Source organism: Lemur catta, unplaced genomic scaffold (assembly GCF_020740605.2).
Source record: "Lemur catta isolate mLemCat1 unplaced genomic scaffold, mLemCat1.pri scaffold_170_ctg1, whole genome shotgun sequence".
Lineage (NCBI taxonomy): Eukaryota > Metazoa > Chordata > Mammalia > Primates > Lemuridae > Lemur > Lemur catta.
Genome location: NW_025423789.1, coordinates 1905 through 17419, shown reverse-complemented (window position 1 = coordinate 17419; position 15515 = coordinate 1905). Strand labels below are relative to the sequence as shown.

The 15515-nt window shown below is 53.7% G+C and overlaps 6 pseudogenes; all 6 read left to right on the top strand.

Moving 5' to 3' along the window:
• The first annotated feature begins 3440 nt into the window (after window positions 1–3440).
• LOC123629524 lies at window positions 3441–3561 on the top strand (annotated as a pseudogene).
• Window positions 3562–4751: 1190 nt separating this feature from the next.
• Window positions 4752–4870, top strand: LOC123629533 (annotated as a pseudogene).
• Window positions 4871–8315: 3445 nt separating this feature from the next.
• On the top strand, window positions 8316–8436 carry LOC123629523 (annotated as a pseudogene).
• Window positions 8437–9626: 1190 nt separating this feature from the next.
• LOC123629527 lies at window positions 9627–9745 on the top strand (annotated as a pseudogene).
• Window positions 9746–13192: 3447 nt separating this feature from the next.
• LOC123629522 lies at window positions 13193–13313 on the top strand (annotated as a pseudogene).
• Window positions 13314–14503: 1190 nt separating this feature from the next.
• LOC123629515 lies at window positions 14504–14622 on the top strand (annotated as a pseudogene).
• Window positions 14623–15515: the final 893 nt, after the last annotated feature.

The window sequence follows — 15515 nt, the reverse complement described above, 5'->3', positions numbered from 1 at the left end:
GCTCTGCTTCTTTTTCTGTCCCGCCCCCCTGGGCTGGGAAGGGGAGGGGGGGGCCTTCGCCCTCCGCGCCCGGCCCGGCTCCGCCCCCGGCCGGCCCGGACCCTGCCCCGTGGCCCCTGGAGACAGGGTCAGATTGGAGATGTGGAGGCTCAGTCCCCGAGGCTGTCGCCCCTCACACACCTGCCGCAGGTCCGGGCCTCCGGAACTTCTGACCGACCGGCTCTGAATTCAGGACACAGTCTAAAGTTGTCCAAGGAGATGACCACGTTACCACCCTAGGACAGGAAAAATTGGACCCTATCCACATATGCAGAAGAAGAGAATCTAAACAGCTGGCTATTCGTTCACGGTAACATAATTCAGGAATCCAGAGGCGAAGACATCTAGAAACACTTTTCAAACGTCTAAATCTTTAGAACATATTCTGAAGGATTAAGAAGTAGAAGCATTCTTTGGACAGTCACGAGCAAGACCAGGGTGTCGATAGGAAATCCTTCTGTTCGATACTGCAAGAGACGCTCCAAAAACATACTACAACAAGGGAAAACACTAACAATATATGGGAAAGGAAAATCACCTTTCTTCATTTTCCTCACCTCCTACGGTTCTCAAAAGAGAATGTTTGCCCCTATGCGCGGGAGACCTGTAGAAATCCTAGGTGAGTCCAGCAAGATAGCTCTAGATGAAATCAACATTCGATCGATAGTTTCGATATTTCTTATTTCCTCGCAAATACACAATAATGAATGCAATTCTTGAAAAGGATAACATTCAAAGTCACAGAAAATCCACACAGCACCTACGGGGCAAAGGTGCCAACTTAGACGGAAAACCTAGCAAAAACGTACATGATGGCTCCAATCGATGGAGAGGCTATCCCGTAGTCCTCGATAGACGGACACAGAGTCCCCAAACTAATCATTTCCCCCACATTAATAAATAATCCCATTTAAACAGGGTTTATAACTAGAAACTTACAATCTGCTTCTTTCTCTTTTTCTTTTAATTTGGGAAAGGGATATGTTAAAGAATGATGATCATGATCATGATTATCATTATGATTATTATATTAAATCGAATTAACCGTACCAAAACCCCACCACTCACCTTATAAAAATGGGAGTTGATGCATATGTGGGAAGCCGCTGTGTATCTTTGTCTCAAGGCGTGGAACCACAAAAACGCTTCTCCCAAACAAATCCCATCTCGACTGTCATCCTTTTCCTTGCTTTTCCTTTGAAAGTTTTTGCTCTCTGTTATAGGACTATCTCATTGAGGTAGTTTGTTAATTTCACAGTTTATAGAATAGATGTGGAACCATTCTGGATTCCTTCTGGGCAACTTGTGTGCCAGGGGAAACCTTCTGTTTGGAGAATACTCCTCGCTTACACAGGAAGCTGCAGTTCATCAGCGCTGCTAGAGAATGGCACTGCACGAATCAGTCGAAGCATCTTTATGCGATCTTTGACTAGGTCCGTGTACAAGGGGCTCCCGTGAGGATTACCCTAGATGCTTCCTGGTCACATGTGCCCTATCTTCTCTCTGGTACGTGCTACTCAGAGAATATGCTTGCTCCTGAATTATGCCAGTGTTTATTCATTTCCATTTAGGCTACAGTGTTTTCCAAATGGTCCTATAATTTCGCCTCCCATATCAGCAGGGTGTGTGCAAGAGTTTTCCTCAAAGCCAACACAGTGATCAGTTTCTTAAGTTTCCTCAATCTGGTGAGTTGGAAACTATATCTGGCTTCATTTTTTATTCTGCATTTCCTTGACCAATAATGAGGACACGGGGCCAAAGGCGTATTAAGCGTATTAAACGTAGATATTCTGTAACAGTCATATTTTGCCAATTATATGGGCTACAGATACCTTGTCCTGTTTGAAGCTTGTTTTTGACCCTCTTCATGATATCTTTGGAAACTTTTTATTATGGAAAATTTGAAATAGAAACAAAATCGGAAAGAATAGTAGAATACTCTCTCACTACCCTGACTCAAGAAATCACCAACCCCTGGCCAGATCTTGTTTCTTTTATACCCCTCCTACCTTAAGTTCATGATCCCCTTAATAATATCCCTCCAACGATAAAAAGTCAATATGTTTCTATCAAAGGTAGAGGCTTTCTTCCCTTTTTCAGGGTACTCACAGCCACATTATTCCATGTAAAAATTTCACCGTGTTAGAGATAACAGCAAGTACTCAATGTTTGCGTTTCCCTGAGACACACACGCTCATTTCAGTTTCTTTGAATCCAGTCCAAATACAGTCCATACCTTGTGAGGGGTTGAGATGTCTTTTGAAAGAGTGTCCATACATCGCGACTAGTCGGGGGCAGCCCCGGTTGTCACCATTTCCCTTTGTTTCCTACCGCTGTCCGCAGTGACCCGAGCTATTTTTGCATTGTGAGGGGTTTCATCGTGGATTTAAACGTATTGAACGTGTTTCAATATCTTGCAATTATTAGACTTGCTGGCGATCAAACCGTCCTGTGTTTGGCAAACGGGAGTCTACTCATTCTGGTTCCTGTGTCTTTTGACGTGACCCTCGTCCTGTTGGATATGGTAGCATCCGTGCTTCCCAGTATGAGAAGCGTGCGTTTCCCGCCCCAGACCTCAAGTCAGCGTATGTCTCCAGTAAGTCTTAGGACCGTTTAATAACGATGGTTGGCGGAGACCACAATCTAGATGCTGGTGAAATGCACTAGTGTCGAGTTCGCACCTATGTCTCAGCACTTTCCGTGGAAAAACTTAAAAAAAAAAAAAAAAGAAAGAAAGAAAGAGAGAAAGAAAAGAAAAAAAAATTACAGGAAAACACATTGAGTTTACACTGATAATCCAAGTTCAAACTGAGAACTGAGAGTTTTTTTACATTACTTTACCGATTTCACCTCTTCCTCTCACACCCAGATTCCCAGTCCCCAAAGACACCAACAGCATTTCTTCTTTGCAGGATCCCACAGAATAATCGTAGCCATGCACCATAGAACCGTGGACTGGTTCCTACTGCATGAAGTAGGAAAGGCGAGGAAGGAACCTTCTATTGTTCCGGCTCCACTGTGAAAATGTAAGAGCTGCCGTCCGCCGAAGCCAGTCTGCTCATGTCCAAGGAGCTCTGAGCCACGTCACACTCCTTTGGAATATTTCCCTGAGCCTTCATGTGGGCTCCTGACGTCTGTAGAATCTGACAAGTCACACATTGTCCTCCCGTTTGTGTCCTCCGTGCTTTGAATAGATGTGCTATTGAGTGTTTGAATTTTGTTGTCATTGGTGTATGTGTTTGTGGCAAAGTGTTGAGTGTTTGGTGTGTATGTAGCAGCTAGAGAGCGAGGCTCTGAAGGCTACTGGGCAGCAGGAGGGCGCGGGGTCGGGTGGGGGGCGCTGGGCCGGGAGGGCCGCGTAGCAGCTGGGCCTCTCGAGGCGTCCGGGGACGGCCGCTGCCGTCTAGGGCCATAGCACCCTGAACGTGCCCGATCTCGTCTGGTCTGGGAAGCTAAGCAGGGTCGGGGGCCCGGTTAGTACTTGGATGGGAGACCGCCTGGGAATACCGGGTGCTGTAGGCTTTTGCTTCTTCTTTTGTCCCGCCCGCCGGGGGGTCGGGGGTGGGGGGGCCCCCCGCCTTCTGCGCCCGCCCCCACTTTCGCCCTCGGGCCCCGGCCCCTCCCCCCCCTCGGCGCGACCCGGTGCCCCCGCCCGGGGCTTCCTCCCCTCTCCCCCGCTGCAGCACCACCGCCAGGTGGCGGCAGCGGCAGAGCGTCCCAGGCGTTCCGTTGGGCCGGCAGCGGAGCCCCAACCCTGGGCCCCACACCGGGCCGGGGCCGGGCGGCGGGATCCCTAAGTGCCGCCGGGTCTCCTCTCCCCCGGACCCCGCACCCGCCGCCCCGCACTCCGGGACATCGCGTACACCCGGCGCGGGACAGCCCACGGCGGCAAACCGTGTCCTGGGCCCCCGGACACCCGGCCCACCGTGCACTTTCTCTCCGCCGCACACCCGGGCCTCGGGCCCGGGCCTCACGCCGGGCGGGCTCCTCGCCGCCGACGGGGCTCCGAGAGACACACCGGCGCGCCGCACAGGGCGAGTCGCTGGCCCCCTGGGCAGAGAGGACACACAACAGCACACGGAGCGCACGCACCCAAACCCAGACCACCCACCGGCCCCTGGACCCCTGGCTACACACCCCAAACCCCACCCCACCGGGCCACAGGATAGCCGGCTCCGGCCCCCCGCGCAGCCCCCCGCCCCCGCGCGGGGGCTGCTGCCACACGCAGGCCCTGAGGGGAATCGGGGCAGAACGGTCCTCCCCAGACGGGGGTGGGGTGGCGGGGTGGGGGGGGACACTGCAGATCTTCAGGACCTCCGGGTGACGGACCAGCGGCAGGCGCGGCCCTGCCTCCTCCTCCCGGCCCCGCCCCAAAGCCCCTCCCCACCGTGCCCTCGCGTGGGCCGGCGGAGGGCCCTCTCTCGCGCACTCTCCGGCTCCGGCCCTCCGCTCCCACGCGTGGAAGCCTGTCCCTGCGCGCGTGCCCGTGGGTCTGCTCCTCGGGGTGTGGGACGGCGGTGCGTCCGTGGTTTGGGTGGGGGTGGGAGGGCGCGCGCGCGAGACCCGTCAGGCTCCGCCTGGCCCCCCACCCCCACCCCGATAAGGGCAGGTGGGCTAGCGAAGGGCCAGGGCGGCGGGAGGGACCCGACTGCGCAGGGAGGGACGCGTCGCAGCAGATCGGCCTCTTGAGGCGTCCGGGGGCGGCCGCCCTCGTCTACGGCCAGACCGCCCTGAACGCGCCCGATCTCGTCTCACCTCGGAAGCTAAGCAGGGTCGGGCCCGGTTAGGACTTGGATGGGAGACCGCCTGGGAATCCCGGGTGCCCTAGGCTTTTTGCTCTGCTTCTTTTTCTGTCCCGCCCCCCTGGGCTGGGAAGGGGAGGGGGGGGCCTTCGCCCTCCGCGCCCGGCCCGGCTCCGCCCCCGGCCGGCCCGGACCCTGCCCCGTGGCCCCTGGAGACAGGGTCAGATTGGAGATGTGGAGGCTCAGTCCCCGAGGCTGTCGCCCCTCACACACCTGCCGCAGGTCCGGGCCTCCGGAACTTCTGACCGACCGGCTCTGAATTCAGGACACAGTCTAAAGTTGTCCAAGGAGATGACCACGTTACCACCCTAGGACAGGAAAAATTGGACCCTATCCACATATGCAGAAGAAGAGAATCTAAACAGCTGGCTATTCGTTCACGGTAACATAATTCAGGAATCCAGAGGCGAAGACATCTAGAAACACTTTTCAAACGTCTAAATCTTTAGAACATATTCTGAAGGATTAAGAAGTAGAAGCATTCTTTGGACAGTCACGAGCAAGACCAGGGTGTCGATAGGAAATCCTTCTGTTCGATACTGCAAGAGACGCTCCAAAAACATACTACAACAAGGGAAAACACTAACAATATATGGGAAAGGAAAATCACCTTTCTTCATTTTCCTCACCTCCTACGGTTCTCAAAAGAGAATGTTTGCCCCTATGCGCGGGAGACCTGTAGAAATCCTAGGTGAGTCCAGCAAGATAGCTCTAGATGAAATCAACATTCGATCGATAGTTTCGATATTTCTTATTTCCTCGCAAATACACAATAATGAATGCAATTCTTGAAAAGGATAACATTCAAAGTCACAGAAAATCCACACAGCACCTACGGGGCAAAGGTGCCAACTTAGATGGAAAACCTAGCAAAAACGTACATGATGGCTCCAATCGATGGAGAGGCTATCCCGTAGTCCTCGATAGACGGACACAGAGTCCCCAAACTAATCATTTCCCCCACATTAATAAATAATCCCATTTAAACAGGGTTTATAACTAGAAACTTACAATCTGCTTCTTTCTCTTTTTCTTTTAATTTGGGAAAGGGATATGTTAAAGAATGATGATCATGATCATGATTATCATTATGATTATTATATTAAATCGAATTAACCGTACCAAAACCCCACCACTCACCTTATAAAAATGGGAGTTGATGCATATGTGGGAAGCCGCTGTGTATCTTTGTCTCAAGGCGTGGAACCACAAAAACGCTTCTCCCAAACAAATCCCATCTCGACTGTCATCCTTTTCCTTGCTTTTCCTTTGAAAGTTTTTGCTCTCTGTTATAGGACTATCTCATTGAGGTAGTTTGTTAATTTCACAGTTTATAGAATAGATGTGGAACCATTCTGGATTCCTTCTGGGCAACTTGTGTGCCAGGGGAAACCTTCTGTTTGGAGAATACTCCTCGCTTACACAGGAAGCTGCAGTTCATCAGCGCTGCTAGAGAATGGCACTGCACGAATCAGTCGAAGCATCTTTATGCGATCTTTGACTAGGTCCGTGTACAAGGGGCTCCCGTGAGGATTACCCTAGATGCTTCCTGGTCACATGTGCCCTATCTTCTCTCTGGTACGTGCTACTCAGAGAATATGCTTGCTCCTGAATTATGCCAGTGTTTATTCATTTCCATTTAGGCTACAGTGTTTTCCAAATGGTCCTATAATTTCGCCTCCCATATCAGCAGGGTGTGTGCAAGAGTTTTCCTCAAAGCCAACACAGTGATCAGTTTCTTAAGTTTCCTCAATCTGGTGAGTTGGAAACTATATCTGGCTTCATTTTTTATTCTGCATTTCCTTGACCAATAATGAGGACACGGGGCCAAAGGCGTATTAAGCGTATTAAACGTAGATATTCTGTAACAGTCATATTTTGCCAATTATATGGGCTACAGATACCTTGTCCTGTTTGAAGCTTGTTTTTGACCCTCTTCATGATATCTTTGGAAACTTTTTATTATGGAAAATTTGAAATAGAAACAAAATCGGAAAGAATAGTAGAATACTCTCTCACTACCCTGACTCAAGAAATCACCAACCCCTGGCCAGATCTTGTTTCTTTTATACCCCTCCTACCTTAAGTTCATGATCCCCTTAATAATATCCCTCCAACGATAAAAAGTCAATATGTTTCTATCAAAGGTAGAGGCTTTCTTCCCTTTTTCAGGGTACTCACAGCCACATTATTCCATGTAAAAATTTCACCGTGTTAGAGATAACAGCAAGTACTCAATGTTTGCGTTTCCCTGAGACACACACGCTCATTTCAGTTTCTTTGAATCCAGTCCAAATACAGTCCATACCTTGTGAGGGGTTGAGATGTCTTTTGAAAGAGTGTCCATACATCGCGACTAGTCGGGGGCAGCCCCGGTTGTCACCATTTCCCTTTGTTTCCTACCGCTGTCCGCAGTGACCCGAGCTATTTTTGCATTGTGAGGGGTTTCATCGTGGATTTAAACGTATTGAACGTGTTTCAATATCTTGCAATTATTAGACTTGCTGGCGATCAAACCGTCCTGTGTTTGGCAAACGGGAGTCTACTCATTCTGGTTCCTGTGTCTTTTGACGTGACCCTCGTCCTGTTGGATATGGTAGCATCCGTGCTTCCCAGTATGAGAAGCGTGCGTTTCCCGCCCCAGACCTCAAGTCAGCGTATGTCTCCAGTAAGTCTTAGGACCGTTTAATAACGATGGTTGGCGGAGACCACAATCTAGATGCTGGTGAAATGCACTAGTGTCGAGTTCGCACCTATGTCTCAGCACTTTCCGTGGAAAAACTTAAAAAAAAAAAAAAAAAGAAAGAAAGAAAGAGAGAAAGAAAAGAAAAAAAAATTACAGGAAAACACATTGAGTTTACACTGATAATCCAAGTTCAAACTGAGAACTGAGAGTTTTTTTACATTACTTTACCGATTTCACCTCTTCCTCTCACACCCAGATTCCCAGTCCCCAAAGACACCAACAGCATTTCTTCTTTGCAGGATCCCACAGAATAATCGTAGCCATGCACCATAGAACCGTGGACTGGTTCCTACTGCATGAAGTAGGAAAGGCGAGGAAGGAACCTTCTATTGTTCCGGCTCCACTGTGAAAATGTAAGAGCTGCCGTCCGCCGAAGCCAGTCTGCTCATGTCCAAGGAGCTCTGAGCCACGTCACACTCCTTTGGAATATTTCCCTGAGCCTTCATGTGGGCTCCTGACGTCTGTAGAATCTGACAAGTCACACATTGTCCTCCCGTTTGTGTCCTCCGTGCTTTGAATAGATGTGCTATTGAGTGTTTGAATTTTGTTGTCATTGGTGTATGTGTTTGTGGCAAAGTGTTGAGTGTTTGGTGTGTATGTAGCAGCTAGAGAGCGAGGCTCTGAAGGCTACTGGGCAGCAGGAGGGCGCGGGGTCGGGTGGGGGGCGCTGGGCCGGGAGGGCCGCGTAGCAGCTGGGCCTCTCGAGGCGTCCGGGGACGGCCGCTGCCGTCTAGGGCCATAGCACCCTGAACGTGCCCGATCTCGTCTGGTCTGGGAAGCTAAGCAGGGTCGGGGGCCCGGTTAGTACTTGGATGGGAGACCGCCTGGGAATACCGGGTGCTGTAGGCTTTTGCTTCTTCTTTTGTCCCGCCCGCCGGGGGGTCGGGGGTGGGGGGGCCCCCCGCCTTCTGCGCCCGCCCCCACTTTCGCCCTCGGGCCCCGGCCCCTCCCCCCCCTCGGCGCGACCCGGTGCCCCCGCCCGGGGCTTCCTCCCCTCTCCCCCGCTGCAGCACCACCGCCAGGTGGCGGCAGCGGCAGAGCGTCCCAGGCGTTCCGTTGGGCCGGCAGCGGAGCCCCAACCCTGGGCCCCACACCGGGCCGGGGCCGGGCGGCGGGATCCCTAAGTGCCGCCGGGTCTCCTCTCCCCCGGACCCCGCACCCGCCGCCCCGCACTCCGGGACATCGCGTACACCCGGCGCGGGACAGCCCACGGCGGCAAACCGTGTCCTGGGCCCCCGGACACCCGGCCCACCGTGCACTTTCTCTCCGCCGCACACCCGGGCCTCGGGCCCGGGCCTCACGCCGGGCGGGCTCCTCGCCGCCGACGGGGCTCCGAGAGACACACCGGCGCGCCGCACAGGGCGAGTCGCTGGCCCCCTGGGCAGAGAGGACACACAACAGCACACGGAGCGCACGCACCCAAACCCAGACCACCCACCGGCCCCTGGACCCCTGGCTACACACCCCAAACCCCACCCCACCGGGCCACAGGATAGCCGGCTCCGGCCCCCCGCGCAGCCCCCCGCCCCCGCGCGGGGGCTGCTGCCACACGCAGGCCCTGAGGGGAATCGGGGCAGAACGGTCCTCCCCAGACGGGGGTGGGGTGGCGGGGTGGGGGGGGACACTGCAGATCTTCAGGACCTCCGGGTGACGGACCAGCGGCAGGCGCGGCCCTGCCTCCTCCTCCCGGCCCCGCCCCAAAGCCCCTCCCCACCGTGCCCTCGCGTGGGCCGGCGGAGGGCCCTCTCTCGCGCACTCTCCGGCTCCGGCCCTCCGCTCCCACGCGTGGAAGCCTGTCCCTGCGCGCGTGCCCGTGGGTCTGCTCCTCGGGGTGTGGGACGGCGGTGCGTCCGTGGTTTGGGTGGGGGTGGGAGGGCGCGCGCGCGAGACCCGTCAGGCTCCGCCTGGCCCCCCACCCCCACCCCGATAAGGGCAGGTGGGCTAGCGAAGGGCCAGGGCGGCGGGAGGGACCCGACTGCGCAGGGAGGGACGCGTCGCAGCAGATCGGCCTCTTGAGGCGTCCGGGGGCGGCCGCCCTCGTCTACGGCCAGACCGCCCTGAACGCGCCCGATCTCGTCTCACCTCGGAAGCTAAGCAGGGTCGGGCCCGGTTAGGACTTGGATGGGAGACCGCCTGGGAATCCCGGGTGCCCTAGGCTTTTTGCTCTGCTTCTTTTTCTGTCCCGCCCCCCTGGGCTGGGAAGGGGAGGGGGGGGCCTTCGCCCTCCGCGCCCGGCCCGGCTCCGCCCCCGGCCGGCCCGGACCCTGCCCCGTGGCCCCTGGAGACAGGGTCAGATTGGAGATGTGGAGGCTCAGTCCCCGAGGCTGTCGCCCCTCACACACCTGCCGCAGGTCCGGGCCTCCGGAACTTCTGACCGACCGGCTCTGAATTCAGGACACAGTCTAAAGTTGTCCAAGGAGATGACCACGTTACCACCCTAGGACAGGAAAAATTGGACCCTATCCACATATGCAGAAGAAGAGAATCTAAACAGCTGGCTATTCGTTCACGGTAACATAATTCAGGAATCCAGAGGCGAAGACATCTAGAAACACTTTTCAAACGTCTAAATCTTTAGAACATATTCTGAAGGATTAAGAAGTAGAAGCATTCTTTGGACAGTCACGAGCAAGACCAGGGTGTCGATAGGAAATCCTTCTGTTCGATACTGCAAGAGACGCTCCAAAAACATACTACAACAAGGGAAAACACTAACAATATATGGGAAAGGAAAATCACCTTTCTTCATTTTCCTCACCTCCTACGGTTCTCAAAAGAGAATGTTTGCCCCTATGCGCGGGAGACCTGTAGAAATCCTAGGTGAGTCCAGCAAGATAGCTCTAGATGAAATCAACATTCGATCGATAGTTTCGATATTTCTTATTTCCTCGCAAATACACAATAATGAATGCAATTCTTGAAAAGGATAACATTCAAAGTCACAGAAAATCCACACAGCACCTACGGGGCAAAGGTGCCAACTTAGACGGAAAACCTAGCAAAAACGTACATGATGGCTCCAATCGATGGAGAGGCTATCCCGTAGTCCTCGATAGACGGACACAGAGTCCCCAAACTAATCATTTCCCCCACATTAATAAATAATCCCATTTAAACAGGGTTTATAACTAGAAACTTACAATCTGCTTCTTTCTCTTTTTCTTTTAATTTGGGAAAGGGATATGTTAAAGAATGATGATCATGATCATGATTATCATTATGATTATTATATTAAATCGAATTAACCGTACCAAAACCCCACCACTCACCTTATAAAAATGGGAGTTGATGCATATGTGGGAAGCCGCTGTGTATCTTTGTCTCAAGGCGTGGAACCACAAAAACGCTTCTCCCAAACAAATCCCATCTCGACTGTCATCCTTTTCCTTGCTTTTCCTTTGAAAGTTTTTGCTCTCTGTTATAGGACTATCTCATTGAGGTAGTTTGTTAATTTCACAGTTTATAGAATAGATGTGGAACCATTCTGGATTCCTTCTGGGCAACTTGTGTGCCAGGGGAAACCTTCTGTTTGGAGAATACTCCTCGCTTACACAGGAAGCTGCAGTTCATCAGCGCTGCTAGAGAATGGCACTGCACGAATCAGTCGAAGCATCTTTATGCGATCTTTGACTAGGTCCGTGTACAAGGGGCTCCCGTGAGGATTACCCTAGATGCTTCCTGGTCACATGTGCCCTATCTTCTCTCTGGTACGTGCTACTCAGAGAATATGCTTGCTCCTGAATTATGCCAGTGTTTATTCATTTCCATTTAGGCTACAGTGTTTTCCAAATGGTCCTATAATTTCGCCTCCCATATCAGCAGGGTGTGTGCAAGAGTTTTCCTCAAAGCCAACACAGTGATCAGTTTCTTAAGTTTCCTCAATCTGGTGAGTTGGAAACTATATCTGGCTTCATTTTTTATTCTGCATTTCCTTGACCAATAATGAGGACACGGGGCCAAAGGCGTATTAAGCGTATTAAACGTAGATATTCTGTAACAGTCATATTTTGCCAATTATATGGGCTACAGATACCTTGTCCTGTTTGAAGCTTGTTTTTGACCCTCTTCATGATATCTTTGGAAACTTTTTATTATGGAAAATTTGAAATAGAAACAAAATCGGAAAGAATAGTAGAATACTCTCTCACTACCCTGACTCAAGAAATCACCAACCCCTGGCCAGATCTTGTTTCTTTTATACCCCTCCTACCTTAAGTTCATGATCCCCTTAATAATATCCCTCCAACGATAAAAAGTCAATATGTTTCTATCAAAGGTAGAGGCTTTCTTCCCTTTTTCAGGGTACTCACAGCCACATTATTCCATGTAAAAATTTCACCGTGTTAGAGATAACAGCAAGTACTCAATGTTTGCGTTTCCCTGAGACACACACGCTCATTTCAGTTTCTTTGAATCCAGTCCAAATACAGTCCATACCTTGTGAGGGGTTGAGATGTCTTTTGAAAGAGTGTCCATACATCGCGACTAGTCGGGGGCAGCCCCGGTTGTCACCATTTCCCTTTGTTTCCTACCGCTGTCCGCAGTGACCCGAGCTATTTTTGCATTGTGAGGGGTTTCATCGTGGATTTAAACGTATTGAACGTGTTTCAATATCTTGCAATTATTAGACTTGCTGGCGATCAAACCGTCCTGTGTTTGGCAAACGGGAGTCTACTCATTCTGGTTCCTGTGTCTTTTGACGTGACCCTCGTCCTGTTGGATATGGTAGCATCCGTGCTTCCCAGTATGAGAAGCGTGCGTTTCCCGCCCCAGACCTCAAGTCAGCGTATGTCTCCAGTAAGTCTTAGGACCGTTTAATAACGATGGTTGGCGGAGACCACAATCTAGATGCTGGTGAAATGCACTAGTGTCGAGTTCGCACCTATGTCTCAGCACTTTCCGTGGAAAAACTTAAAAAAAAAAAAAAAAAAAGAAAGAAAGAAAGAGAGAAAGAAAAGAAAAAAAAATTACAGGAAAACACATTGAGTTTACACTGATAATCCAAGTTCAAACTGAGAACTGAGAGTTTTTTTACATTACTTTACCGATTTCACCTCTTCCTCTCACACCCAGATTCCCAGTCCCCAAAGACACCAACAGCATTTCTTCTTTGCAGGATCCCACAGAATAATCGTAGCCATGCACCATAGAACCGTGGACTGGTTCCTACTGCATGAAGTAGGAAAGGCGAGGAAGGAACCTTCTATTGTTCCGGCTCCACTGTGAAAATGTAAGAGCTGCCGTCCGCCGAAGCCAGTCTGCTCATGTCCAAGGAGCTCTGAGCCACGTCACACTCCTTTGGAATATTTCCCTGAGCCTTCATGTGGGCTCCTGACGTCTGTAGAATCTGACAAGTCACACATTGTCCTCCCGTTTGTGTCCTCCGTGCTTTGAATAGATGTGCTATTGAGTGTTTGAATTTTGTTGTCATTGGTGTATGTGTTTGTGGCAAAGTGTTGAGTGTTTGGTGTGTATGTAGCAGCTAGAGAGCGAGGCTCTGAAGGCTACTGGGCAGCAGGAGGGCGCGGGGTCGGGTGGGGGGCGCTGGGCCGGGAGGGCCGCGTAGCAGCTGGGCCTCTCGAGGCGTCCGGGGACGGCCGCTGCCGTCTAGGGCCATAGCACCCTGAACGTGCCCGATCTCGTCTGGTCTGGGAAGCTAAGCAGGGTCGGGGGCCCGGTTAGTACTTGGATGGGAGACCGCCTGGGAATACCGGGTGCTGTAGGCTTTTGCTTCTTCTTTTGTCCCGCCCGCCGGGGGGTCGGGGGTGGGGGGGCCCCCCGCCTTCTGCGCCCGCCCCCACTTTCGCCCTCGGGCCCCGGCCCCTCCCCCCCCTCGGCGCGACCCGGTGCCCCCGCCCGGGGCTTCCTCCCCTCTCCCCCGCTGCAGCACCACCGCCAGGTGGCGGCAGCGGCAGAGCGTCCCAGGCGTTCCGTTGGGCCGGCAGCGGAGCCCCAACCCTGGGCCCCACACCGGGCCGGGGCCGGGCGGCGGGATCCCTAAGTGCCGCCGGGTCTCCTCTCCCCCGGACCCCGCACCCGCCGCCCCGCACTCCGGGACATCGCGTACACCCGGCGCGGGACAGCCCACGGCGGCAAACCGTGTCCTGGGCCCCCGGACACCCGGCCCACCGTGCACTTTCTCTCCGCCGCACACCCGGGCCTCGGGCCCGGGCCTCACGCCGGGCGGGCTCCTCGCCGCCGACGGGGCTCCGAGAGACACACCGGCGCGCCGCACAGGGCGAGTCGCTGGCCCCCTGGGCAGAGAGGACACACAACAGCACACGGAGCGCACGCACCCAAACCCAGACCACCCACCGGCCCCTGGACCCCTGGCTACACACCCCAAACCCCACCCCACCGGGCCACAGGATAGCCGGCTCCGGCCCCCCGCGCAGCCCCCCGCCCCCGCGCGGGGGCTGCTGCCACACGCAGGCCCTGAGGGGAATCGGGGCAGAACGGTCCTCCCCAGACGGGGGTGGGGTGGCGGGGTGGGGGGGGACACTGCAGATCTTCAGGACCTCCGGGTGACGGACCAGCGGCAGGCGCGGCCCTGCCTCCTCCTCCCGGCCCCGCCCCAAAGCCCCTCCCCACCGTGCCCTCGCGTGGGCCGGCGGAGGGCCCTCTCTCGCGCACTCTCCGGCTCCGGCCCTCCGCTCCCACGCGTGGAAGCCTGTCCCTGCGCGCGTGCCCGTGGGTCTGCTCCTCGGGGTGTGGGACGGCGGTGCGTCCGTGGTTTGGGTGGGGGTGGGAGGGCGCGCGCGCGAGACCCGTCAGGCTCCGCCTGGCCCCCCACCCCCACCCCGATAAGGGCAGGTGGGCTAGCGAAGGGCCAGGGCGGCGGGAGGGACCCGACTGCGCAGGGAGGGACGCGTCGCAGCAGATCGGCCTCTTGAGGCGTCCGGGGGCGGCCGCCCTCGTCTACGGCCAGACCGCCCTGAACGCGCCCGATCTCGTCTCACCTCGGAAGCTAAGCAGGGTCGGGCCCGGTTAGGACTTGGATGGGAGACCGCCTGGGAATCCCGGGTGCCCTAGGCTTTTTGCTCTGCTTCTTTTTCTGTCCCGCCCCCCTGGGCTGGGAAGGGGAGGGGGGGGCCTTCGCCCTCCGCGCCCGGCCCGGCTCCGCCCCCGGCCGGCCCGGACCCTGCCCCGTGGCCCCTGGAGACAGGGTCAGATTGGAGATGTGGAGGCTCAGTCCCCGAGGCTGTCGCCCCTCACACACCTGCCGCAGGTCCGGGCCTCCGGAACTTCTGACCGACCGGCTCTGAATTCAGGACACAGTCTAAAGTTGTCCAAGGAGATGACCACGTTACCACCCTAGGACAGGAAAAATTGGACCCTATCCACATATGCAGAAGAAGAGAATCTAAACAGCTGGCTATTCGTTCACGGTAACATAATTCAGGAATCCAGAGGCGAAGACATCTAGAAACACTTTTCAAACGTCTAAATCTTTAGAACATATTCTGAAGGATTAAGAAGTAGAAGCATTCTTTGGACAGTCACGAGCAAGACCAGGGTGTCGATAGGAAATCCTTCTGTTCGATACTGCAAGAGACGCTCCAAAAACATACTACAACAAGGGAAAACACTAACAATATATGGGAAAGGAAAATCACCTTTCTTCATTTTCCTCACCTCCTACGGTTCTCAAAAGAGAATGTTTGCCCCTATGCGCGGGAGACCTGTAGAAATCCTAGGTGAGTCCAGCAAGATAGCTCTAGATGAAATCAACATTCGATCGATAGTTTCGATATTTCTTATTTCCTCGCAAATACACAATAATGAATGCAATTCTTGAAAAGGATAACATTCAAAGTCACAGAAAATCCACACAGCACCTACGGGGCAAAGGTGCCAACTTAGATGGAAAACCTAGCAAAAACGTACATGATGGCTCCAATCGATGGAGAGGCTATCCCGTAGTCCTC